This window comes from Electrona antarctica, assembly GCF_951216825.1.
Source record: "Electrona antarctica genome assembly, chromosome: 23".
Classification (NCBI taxonomy): domain Eukaryota; kingdom Metazoa; phylum Chordata; class Actinopteri; order Myctophiformes; family Myctophidae; genus Electrona; species Electrona antarctica.
This window is the reverse complement of record NC_136804.1, coordinates 15967095-15979315: the sequence shown is the minus strand read 5'-3', so window position 1 is coordinate 15979315 and position 12221 is coordinate 15967095. Positions and strand designations below refer to the sequence as shown.

At 42.0% G+C, this 12221-nt stretch overlaps 1 protein-coding gene and 1 long non-coding RNA gene across 6 annotated transcripts in view; both read right to left on the bottom strand.

Moving 5' to 3' along the window:
* Positions 1-4268, bottom strand: part of LOC306916827 — a 37516-nt gene extending 33248 nt beyond the window's left edge. The window contains exon 1 of the long non-coding RNA XR_013789028.1: positions 4208-4268. This is a non-coding gene — a long non-coding RNA (uncharacterized lncRNA). The remainder of the gene's footprint in view (positions 1-4207) is intronic.
* Positions 1-12221, bottom strand: part of dusp16 (dual specificity phosphatase 16) — a 50137-nt gene that overhangs the window by 33248 nt on the left and 4668 nt on the right. Inside the window, exon 3 of one of the 5 annotated variants that reach the window (XM_079494867.1) lies at positions 11059-11152. The exons of 2 other annotated variants lie outside the window; for them this stretch is intronic. The gene's annotated coding sequence lies outside the window, so the exon portion shown is untranslated. Of the gene's footprint in view, positions 1-11058; positions 11242-12221 lie in introns of those variants that run through there. 2 more of the 5 variants (XM_079494868.1, XM_079494869.1) reach the window with 2 other exon arrangements.

The following is a 12221-nucleotide window of genomic DNA, read 5'->3' as shown; positions in this document are numbered from 1 at the left end:
CATGAGTAAAATATAAAGCGGAAGTGGAGCCTCCTCCCCACTTCCGTTTCGTCTTTACAGTTGTGCAAATGTATCCTAATATAAATAGAAATCATCTAAGCATATATAGCTTGTTGCTTAGCAGAAAATGAAAATAAAAAAATAAAAAGAAGATATTTCAAAATATATTTTCGTGAACGGAAATAGCAGCTTCCGTACTCAGATTTCGGGAGGTGTAGTTCCAGACTCTATATAGCATTCGGAGACTGTGGAATAGTTGTCTGGCTACGCGAGACTATCCATCCGCCCATGGTGATATCCCCCTCGCTTTGTAAATATAGCAAGAATCTTCCAGCCTTGGCTTTTCAAATGTTGTGAACTTGTGAGGCCGGTTACACTGACTTAACATCATCTCAACTGCCGTTATGTGAGAGCTCATCTAAAGCAGGGTTCCTGCCTCAGACCTGTGTGCGGTTCTCATATACATATTATATATATCACACACACACACACACACACACACACACACACACACACACACACACACACACACACACACACACACACACACACACACACACACACACACACACACACACACACACACACACACACACACACACACACACACACACATGGAAAAGGGTAAAAAAAACTGGTCCCGTCCTGAGGACAAAGATGAGCGGAGAGCAGTGATTTAAAGCGCAGAGAGACAGAGACTCCAGGCGTAGGTGTGGCTGCACACATGAGACAGACTCCTCCAGGCTGGGTGATGATGACATCACACTCAGCCGGGGCGAGATGGGAACAATATGTCTGCTTGGCAATACGCACCAACGCACCTCGCAGTGGCCTAGTAGCGAGGTGGACCTGCCATCTAACTTCACCACCTCGCAGTGGCGTAGCTGCGTTGGCCCTTTGACACATACGGAATCAGCCCAGACATTAAATCATACCACTTCCAAGTAACACACCATTTTTGAGGGGCGCTAGCCCATCCTATAGCTTTTGTCCCCATCCTTCCATCCATCCATCCATCTTCAACCGCTTATCCGTATAGTCGGGTCACGGGGGCAACAGCTCCACCAGAGTGTTCCAGACTTCCCTCTCCAGAGCAACATTAGTGACTTCCTCCTGGGGGATCCCGAGACGTTCCAAGGCCAGTGAGTCGATGTGTTGCCTCCAACTGTGCCTTGGTCTGCCCCGGGGTCTCCTCCCAGTGGAACGTGCCTCAAGGACCTCCCTAGGTAGACGCCCGAGAAGCTTCCTAACCAGATGCCCGAACCACCTAAGCTGGCTCCTTTCCAGGCGAAGAAGCAGCGACTCTACTCCGAGTCTTTCACGTGTGACTGAACTTCTCACCCTATCTCTAAGGGAGCCAGCCACCCGTCGAAGAAAACTCATTTCGGCCGCTTGTATTCGCAACCATATTCTTTCGGTCATGACCCACACTTCATGACCATAGGCGAGAGTAGGAACGAAGATTGCTCGGTAGACAGAGAGCTTTGCCTTCTGGCTCAACTCTCTTTTCGTCACAACAGTGCGGTACAGCGACTGCAATACCGCCCCTGCCGCTCCGATTCTCCGGCTGATCTCCTTCTCCGTTTTCCTCTCACTCGTGAACAAGACCCCGAGATACTTGAACTCCTTCACCCGGGCTAATGCCTCATTCCCTACCCGGACTGCACAATCCACCGGTTTCCTGCTGAGAACCATGGCCCCAGATTTGTCCCCACACGTCTCAATATTTGCCATTGACAATGAAAGGAGAAATTAGGTAAAATGTCTGCAAAATATGACGTAAATTTAACCAACCAATCGCATAAATGCAGTTCATGAGATGATGTATGATGATAAGAGCGCCCCTCACTTCACACGGGGGTGATTTTTCATTCAGCTATTAGTGTAGATTTCCGTCCTACACAGTCACAAACATTAAATTCCCATTGACAATGAATGGAGAATTTGACGTCATAGTGTCTGAGCAAATAGGCAGTGTGTCTATTTTTGCATCATGATGATGTATGATGATAAGAGCGCCACTCACTTCACACGGATGTGATTTTTATTTATTAACTGGAATGTGTATTGTATTCCAGTGCTTCTCATGTCCCGTTGTGAGCTTGTGCAGCTATTTTGATGTAATATTAACTTATAAATTCCTGGGAACCCCCCTGAAACTCTCTCAAGGGCCCCACTTTGAGAATCACTGGCCTATCAGCATGCTATGAAGACAATGCTTGGGTCGGTTTGGTTTTCCCTCTCAAAATGACCTTTCTATAAACAACACTTACCAGGCTAAATACAGACCACTGCCAAAAAACACAACGGCTTCAATGGACAATTACATAACTGTAACTTATCTGTGATCCAATAGACAAAAATAAACAATCTTTTTTTGTTTGTTTATTTTGTTACACTTGTCATCTCTCTGAGCCAGTTTCCCTTTTAGCTAAGAAAAGTAGCATGCCGATTGTATTAAATCTATGCACGGAGCAAATTAGAAACAGCTAACTGCAGACTGCTACGGTAGTACAGTCACAATTTTATCATTAAGAAAATATGAGTTTTGCCAAGATTATTGGATAGCGATATATTTAAAGTCCCCAGCAGGAAATACTCCGCCAATGACTCTCTTCTGCAGTCTGTTGGTTTTACTAGCCTCAACAAAAGTGAACATTCTCAGACAGTCAGCCTGCAAACTGCTGTATGTGGGCACAAACTTTTATTTAGACTTTGTTGAACAACAGTGTTGCTCGTCAAAATATCAGATTTTTCAAACAACACAACCCACCACGACTTAAGGCTAAGGTCTAGGCTTAGGTCTAAGGCTTCAATGCCCAGCCCCAATATGACATGTTTGAATGCCTGTGTCATGTGCAACGCTGTCCTTTTCAATTAAGTAAATAATTAACAAACTTTTTCTGTCTGTCTGTCATGTGCTATATTAATTTGTTTTAACCTAAACATATAACTGACCCTACCTTGAAATCTGCAAGTGCAAACCCATCTACAATAAACCAAACCTGAAGCCAGACTGCTGTATAATAGGGGTCCTTACCTTTAGTACAGCCTCCCCCCCAGCCCAGACACTCCCGGTGAACTAGCAAAGGCTTACTTACTGCTGCTAAGTATCTCTCAAGTCAATGCAACGACAGAGGAGAAACTCATCTAGGGCTACTTTGGGAAATGACCCTGACAAGGGCCTTATATAAGCTACACATATCTGTGAATGAAGAAGAGCACTTGGGGGGGGATAAAATTAGGAAGCGCTCTTTCAATGCCATGTGTCACACAGCCTATTCCTGGCACACTGCCTGACACTATTAAAAGTCGTCACAAAAACACACACACACACACACACACACACACACACACACACACACACACACACACACACACACACACACACACACACACACACACACACACACACACACACACACACACACACACACACACACACACACACACACACACACACACACACACACACACACACACACACACACACACTCTATGTATGTTAGCATATCGATGCTGTCGGGTGAAAACCGATGCCAAAAATATGCCAATATGCAATGCCCACAATGTAGTTATTAGATCTTGATACACTGAACCACTTTCACAAATGAATTGCCAAGCTGACAAGCTGCTATTTTTTTTGCTACTTGACTACTTGAAGTGAAACTGTAGTAGTAGTAGGACGTTAATTTACAAAAATAAATAAACAAGGGCTGTCAAACGATAAAAACAAAATCTGATTAATCACAGCTTAAAAATGTATGAATCCATGTCCAAAATATGCCATGTTTTTTCTGTATATTGTTGTGGGAACTGAAAGATAAATGACAGAAGGCGGATATATACATTTAACATACATACATATGTATACATGAATGTTTTATTCTTTATAACAAATCCAGTGTGGTAGGATCTCTCTGTCTCTCACCCCGTTGTCGTGCTGTGATTAAAGCCACTGTCTATGTAAATTATGCAGCCTTTAATGGCAATAACAGACTTGTGTTTTTTACCCCCTTCCAGATCAGCGGATTCGACCGCTATCTCTGTATTGAATAGGCGAAATCATCCGTTATCAGCACCTTCGAATAGGGCCAATATGGCCATACTATATGGCGTTAACATTTTTAAACTAATTCATTTCACAATTCAATAAACTCGGTTAACTAAGTTATTTTGACAGCCCTGAAAAAAACCCATTTGGAACATGGAGATACAGTTGGAGGCCATCGATATTGTCCTTTTCTTTTTGCTGAGGTTTGCGTGATCTGCGCAAAAGGACAGTTACAGTAACCCATTTTGGGCGGGAACCCCTTTTGGTGTTTTAAACATTGTTATAATTTAGCTATTGAAAAATAGCAGATCTACAAGCTCATAGCGCGCCACCGAGTGGCGCTCTACGAGCTTGTAGGTCTGCTATTTTTGAAAAATCGTGAAAATATTTATTTCAGAAAACTGGAGGATTTAGAAGGATTTAAAAAAAAAGTGAGGTCAGGCCTAAATGGGTCAAATGATAAGGGACAATATCGGTGGCACCCAACTGTACAAGGTTTGTGCCCGACAGCGATGATGTGAGAATTGGTTAATGCAGACTAGAGTCATCATCGTGCTTGCTGTTCCCGAGTTATTCTTGTGATGAAATGCGTTTAAATCTCTCTGTGTCACCGACTCAACTCTATAAGGAACATACAGCCAGTGAAGGAAACAGTACTGACGTTTCTTACTTAAAGAGTGCCGTGATTGGCCCAGGCGGTGGCGTAACCGTCTGGGCACCCGACTGGTAATCCAGTCGCAGTGTGCCGCGGGTTCGACTCCCGAGCCCGACACGGCCTTTACTGCATGTCTTCCCCCATCTCTCTCCCGTTTCCTGTCAGCCTACTGTCTGTCCCTTCAAAAAACCAATAAAAGGCGTAAGCCGCAAAAAATATCTTAAAAAAAAAAAAAAAGAGTGCCGTGATTGTTTTCTACCCTAAAACATGATCGGGTCTTATTGTTATATAAGGAGGTATAATCTTTTCAAAAACGTGTACAGTATTTGTTAAAATGTTGTTTTTATGTGGACACCCCCACCAGTTCATTAAGTATGCCTGGTTTGCCTGGTGGGTGGTGATGGGTGGTGATCCACCTGATTAATTTGATTAATGTCCAGCGTTTTGCAGATGTGAGCCTTTTTCAAATCTCAAAACACTGCTGTGGTCAAAATCGCGTCGTTTTGTGATTGATCATCACACTAATACAGTATCATTTGTGACCAATTTTGTCAATGGCATCTAAATTCTAACCCTACATATCCTAGAAAAATAATTGTTCTCGAACCTTTTCAAGTCTAGAACCCCCTAAATTGATATGTATTTGACCACAGACCAAAAAAGGTCTCCACAAGGTCTCTTACATCTCCAGAACACAAACACAGGCCTTTGCGTGGTTGAGGGGGGTTGTAAGACCACCTATGGACACGTGTGTATGTTTAGTTATGCAATATCCCTCTAAAATCCTTCTCTTGTTTATCCATCTACTGTCTCCCTCTGTTTTCTAAACCAGGGGTTCCCAAACCTTTTCATGTCAACAACCCCCAAAATAGGGACTTTAAGCAACGACTGTTTTCAGGACCGCTCCGCTACGCGGAAGTACGGTGGCTATGACGCAATCGTCGTAGCTGTCAAAATCGTTAAACAAACAGCCGACGGCGATGGCGACATTGGTTCCCATGGTGACGCATCTATGCAGCATGTGTCAAACATAAACACATTTTTTCTAAACACCCCGTCGCGCGTCAGCTAACTTGCCGATATTGCTTAATTCTTTATACATGTGCTGGACATGATCAGTAGTGAAAAGAGGAAGGTGCTGGAGCAATCTGTGTTATTCTAAAACCGTTTTAATAAACACATGGTTAATATGACATATGTATTGACATGGTATTAGTGTTATTTCTTCATTCAGAGCATGCCAACACATTACACAGCATAAGAGAGGTGATGGAGCAATCGGTGTAAATGTATGACAGCTATAATTTCAATAAACATGGTTAGGACATGGCGTTGTAGACACTACGTGACAGTAGTTCTGCCGTAGTAGAAAGGGCTGCGACGGCAAGCAGGTTAATGTATCGAGCACTGATCCATTTCCGGTAGCTGGAGCGGACCTGATACTGATACTCATTAGCCCGCGGACCCCCATTTGAAAAATATGCCAAGGACTAAGAGAAGATTTTTATGGCTCTAGTGGTGATTTTCAACCATTTTCATTTCAAGGGCCCCAGTTTGACGTGAATTAGGCTACAGTCCCCTATTTAATGGCATTTCTATCTCTGGGACCCCAATGTATATTGTAAAATCAAAGTTAATTTAACTCGGAGTGTAAAAATGGAACCAAATGGAAATTTAGTTCCATTTGTACACTCTGAGTTACAGACCCATAGGGTCCATTTGGTTCCTGATTATCATTTAGCTGGGGACCCCCTGGAACTGCCTCAAGGACCCCACTTTGGGAACCACTGTTCTAAACCATATCTAACATAAGGGATACGAAAAACACATGAGCCTGTGTCGCTGTCAGGTGGAAATGTTTAGTTTCTGCTAAATGCCTAAATTGTAAATTTAAACCTTGTATGTCCAAAACTGTCCACATATATGAAAAAATAAAAAAATCAGCTGTGTGCCAATGGATCACACACACACACACACACACACACACACACACACACACACACACACACACACACACACACACACACACACACACACACACACACACACACACACACACACACACACACACACACACACACACACACACACACACACACACACACACACACACACACACACACACACAGGCAGCCTGTTATCTCTCCTAATGGTACCAACATCAATACAGCATGGACTCTTATCAAAAGACAACTAAATATTCTACGTTTTGGGTCTGAGAGACTAAATGCCATCACATGGTGGTCCGTGGCTCAAATGCCAGACAAATAATGGGCCTCGAAATGAAACATGTTGAAAACCACTGCTTTAATGTAAGGAGGAGGACACACATGTTCATTCAAAAGAAGAAAAAAGAAAAGAACATTTTATCTGGAGACAGTCATACTCCTTTTGGAACAGAGATAATAAAACAGGAGTTCTCTTTCATAGAACAGTGGCTCTTACAGTAGATGTAGATGTTCAAGGTCTCTTTGGAGAGAAACAGTAATTGTTAAAGGCATGCGAAACACATTTTTGTTTAGATATAGTTTTCACATGGATAAAAGCATTATAATAAGCGTTCTACCGGTACAGATTGACTACCGAATTGGACATGACAGCCTAAATGTGAGACGTCCAGATCTATTATTTACAAATTAATATGCCGGAATCGATATTATCGAGCTGCCTTATACATATACAGTGTTACTGTGTGCAGTGTGCTGTGATTTTTGTACATTTTCTGTTTTGGATGTGTCTATATGCAGGGTTAACATTACTCTAATAGAGGGTATACGCAATTGCGCATGCATAAAGTGAATGGCAGATCGAGTGGCAAAGTGAGTGACAAAGTGAATTTAATGTTGTTTAAAGTCATTTAATGCAATCTGTTTGGATGTATGGGCTGTCAAGGCCAGAAAGTAGTTTTTTGCCACTCAGTAGGCATTCCCACATAACTTCCGGGTATGATGATGATGTCACACGCATACCCTCTAATGCGTATGACATCATCATCAAACCCGGAAGTTACGCGGGAACACTTACTGAGTAGACCCCCAGGTGTAGTATTCAAATACGTCTTCCCTGTGTATTTTTTGTTTCTTCCTGAAAAGCTGAAAGCCTTTGAGTCAAAAGGCCCAGTCGAAATGTCCACTATGGTGTAAGGAACCTTAATCAATTTTAAGCTTTGGAGCTTATTCCAGTGTGCGGAGTTGCAGACCTTATTTTCTTTTCCATTGTTTACCTCGACCCGGCACCTGGCGTTTAGTTAGTGGATGTGCATGCTCTATTGTGTTTTTCCAGTCGAAATACACCACTTTAGTGACACCCCTCCCCCATTATCATACAACAGCTGTGGGCAAGGCTTAACTTCAGGTGGGTGGTGCTAACCAGGTATACTTAATGAACTGGTGGGTATGGCCACTTTCTGTATACTTTTTTGAAGAAAAAATCTTCCTCCTAGTATAATGATGTTTATCTTGAATGATTCTTCATCTTCATGTTCTGCATTATGGTTTTAGAGAACCTTTTTTTATTGTTCTTTGAGGCAGGCTCAACAACTTAAACCCTAGAATCCCAATTGTGGGCATGTCTTATAGGTGAACATTCGCCGAACAACATAGCAGATCTACAAGGTCACAACAACGTGTCACGATGCACTGTGAGCTTGAAAGATCAAGAGCTTTGGTGTAGATGTAGGGAAAACAGCGGCGGGCCACGTTCAATGAAGTATATAGGGTTAAGTGGTTAAGGGTTCTTATAGAACCAATAATATAAATGCTTCTATAATCAGCCCTAGTTTTTCCCCTAGCATACTGTAAAAAAATAAGCGCAGCCATACATCGTTCAAACATTCACACTCGGTATTGCTCGGTAACATTACAATATTCACATTCTTATTTTGTGGACCAGTCGTTCCCAAACTTTTTCATGTCAAGGACCCAAAATTGACACTAATTAACCCGCGGAAACCCTATTTCAAAAGATATGCCAGGGACCAGAAGACAGAAGGCTACCGAGCAATCTTCGTTCCTACTCTCACCTATGGTCATGAAGTGTGGGTCATGACCGAAAGAATACAATCGGCCGAAATGAGTTTTCTTCGACGGGTGGCTGGCATCTCCCTTAGAGATAGGGTGAGAAGTTCAGTCACACAAGAGAGACTCGGAGTAGAACCGCTGCTCCTTCGCCTGGAAAGGAGCCAGCTTAGGTGGTTCGGGCATCTGGTTAGGATGCCTCTCGGGCGTCTCCCTAGGGAGGTCCTCGACGCACGTCGCACTGGGAGGAGACCCCGGGGCAGACCAAGGCGCAGTTGGAGGAAACACATCGACTCACTGGCCTTGGAACGTCTCGGAATCCCCCAGGAGGAAGTCACTAATGTTGCTCTGGAGAGGGAAGTCTGGAGCACTCTGGTGGAGCTGTTGCCCCCGCGACCCGACTACGGATAAGCGGTTGAAGATGGATGGATGGATGGATGCCAGGGACCCCCATAAAAGATTTTTACAGCTCTAGCAGTGATTCTCAACCCGTTTAATTTCAAGGACCTCCAGTTTGACATGCATATAGTCTACAGACCCCCATTTAATGGCATTTCTATCTCTGGGACCCCAATATAATATAATTGTAACATTTGTACACTCAGAGTTACAGACCCATAAGGGTTCATTTCATTCCAAACTATGATTTAGCTGGGGACCCCCTGGAACTTCCTCAAGGACCCCTGGGGGTCCCTGGACCCCACTTTGGGAACCACTGTTCCAAAAGTGGACTATTCATAAATGTGATGGACATCCTTAGCGTTCCTCGTTATTGTCCACTTAAAAGGTATGGGTACTTTTTGTTATAAAAGGTTAAAGCTCTATTATGTTATCATAGTGTGTTTGTTCAGGGGTCTCACTGTCTCTCCTACATATCTTTAATCAGAAACTATAATTTCAGATGGGTTGACAGTTTCAGTCACAGGAAAGAGAAACCCATTTAATATCTTCAATTTGATGGTATTCGAATTTCAGTGTTCTGTTTGGCTCAAATCAGTTTTCCCACCTGAAAACTTATTTTCTGTTTACAAAAGAGCTGCTTACTGCAAACACTCTACAATATATAGACACCCATTGGTTTAACAAACATCACTTAGCTTTAATCCATGACATGAAGTCTACATGTCACCAAACGTAAGCATTCCCCCCAAAACTGATCTTCATGACATTGTCTATTGTGTGTGTGTGTGTGTGTGTGTGTGTGTGTGTGTGTGTGTGTGTGTGTGTGTGTGTGTGTGTGTGTGTGTGTGTGTGTGTGTGTGTGGTGTACACTTCTGAACATTATAGTGACAGAAGTTACTGGGAAACAGACTAAAATCTCATAGACTACTTCCGTCCAAATCGCAATTATGAAAGGACAGAATACTATAAACATGTCAGATATTAAGGTATGGACAAAATAACAAAGTAATTGACTTTATGACTTTGACTCCACTACACAAATATTGTACTTTTGACTCCACTACATGATGTACCTTGTGTACCCTTCCTAGAAATGAATTAGTACTCCAGTACTTCAACTCAATTACAAATTTGACAAAGCAACCTTCACTTGTAGCCGAGAAATATTTGACCAGGATTAACTATCTATCTATTTTATCATAACTCTTATTCATAAACAGTTGGTCAACTCTTTTATGTTTCTAAACTATGCCATAACTAATCAGTCTCCATACTACTGCCTTCCATTTGCATTGAAATGTCATTCTGCTAAAAAGCCTTGAATAATTGCCATCACTCATATAATCTTACATAAGAGTAACATGACAGTTGAGTCACTGTGTTATCGACCATAAAGGATACTACTACAGAACTAAAAAGTAAAAACCATACACAACATTTTGATTTTCAATTGTTCATATCCATCTACTATTTTAGAAAGTTAAATACAGAAACATTCTGTCAGTGCAAAAGCTGTCTGATCAAATATGTCATCATGGATGCGGCTGTATAATGTTCAACTTGGATAGATTGTAGTCATAAAAGTCAATAAACCGATATATTTACTTATTACTGACTTATTACACGTGAATTATGAGTTGTAGACAGATTGAATGTTTCCTCTAATATTCCCTGACATCATACATGTTTGTTGTTTGCCTAACAAACATCGCGGGAAAGGAAAGAAAACATAAAAACAAAACCAAGCCACATTTATGTCACAACAAACAATCTCACTTTTTGAATGCAATTGTAAAACAATGATTTGTACATTGTGTTACTTTTTTATCGCACGGCTGGGTAAAACTCCAACAGCTTTTAGACAGACGTGCCCCCAATACTTTACATTACGAGATGCTGAGTTGGTCATTAAAGAAATTTCGGAAACTCACCGTTTACAGAGGGATTTTTGCCGTTAAAAAGGGGACAGCTTCATCACCCCGGTCAGGCCTGTATTCTTGTTATTTTTTTAGAGAAAGATACTGTCTGGATTCCACAGAAATAAAAACAGAAAAGAAAAGAAAAGGGGTAAAAAAAAGGGACAAAAGATTAAAAAGGTTCCAGGAGAGAAAAGAGTCTCTCTGCTTTAGTAAACTTCTGCCATAAGAGGTGAGGTCATTGCGATAAAAATAAAGGATGGCGTCATCAGAGCCAGCCTGAAAATGGACCAGATCTACAAGCTCACGGGGCGTCGCCGACGCCGCGCGCTGTGAGCTTGCAGATCGGGTCTGTTTTCAGCCGCGCGGCACCGTCCGCGCGACGAAGTATGAAACCCGCGGCTCTCTTTCAGAAACATAAGGTAACAGGTCCCATAGCTTGGAGTGACGGATCGCGCTGTGATTGGTCGGTATGTTGTCAATGGTGACAACACTGACCGAATTACATTGCTGTAGTTGATGTATTAATAAAAAATTGACATTTTTCAAATAATAAAATAAAAAAAAGTTCAAAGATTTGGTAGAAATGTATATAACTATAAATAAAACTAAACTAAAAATACATAGTATAGAAAAGTTTAAAGATTATAATTAAGTAACCAGCCGGCGGTGCACCCGAAACATGGGACGGAGAGACTCTTACTTAAAACTCTCCTCAACCAAACATGTCCGACACAACCTTATGCAAATATAAACATGATAAACCAATCAATTCATTATTACTCATGTCAGCTCGATTTATTTATAGACCTGCTAACTCACATTGACCTCATGACCTATGCCTAGGCTCAAACATGGGGTCTACTCTGGGGAGTGGGGACCCCCAGGGGTCATTGAGGGGGAAAGTAAAGCTACAACTACAGAATGTGTCTACTCAAATCAGTCCCCCTTACTCTGTGTAATTCAAATGTTTACTTATTTTTCAAAGTGGTAGGCCTACAAAATGTAATTCTGGTGAAATGCAGTAATTATATCCTACATACATTCACCCCCATTCTCACCCTAAACCCAATTCTCACACTGACTACACTAAGAGACAATGATTACTGTACTTTATGTAATTCGGTAGTTCTAAAAGTGGGATCCGAGGGTCCTCAGAGAATTAGCTAACATACCAT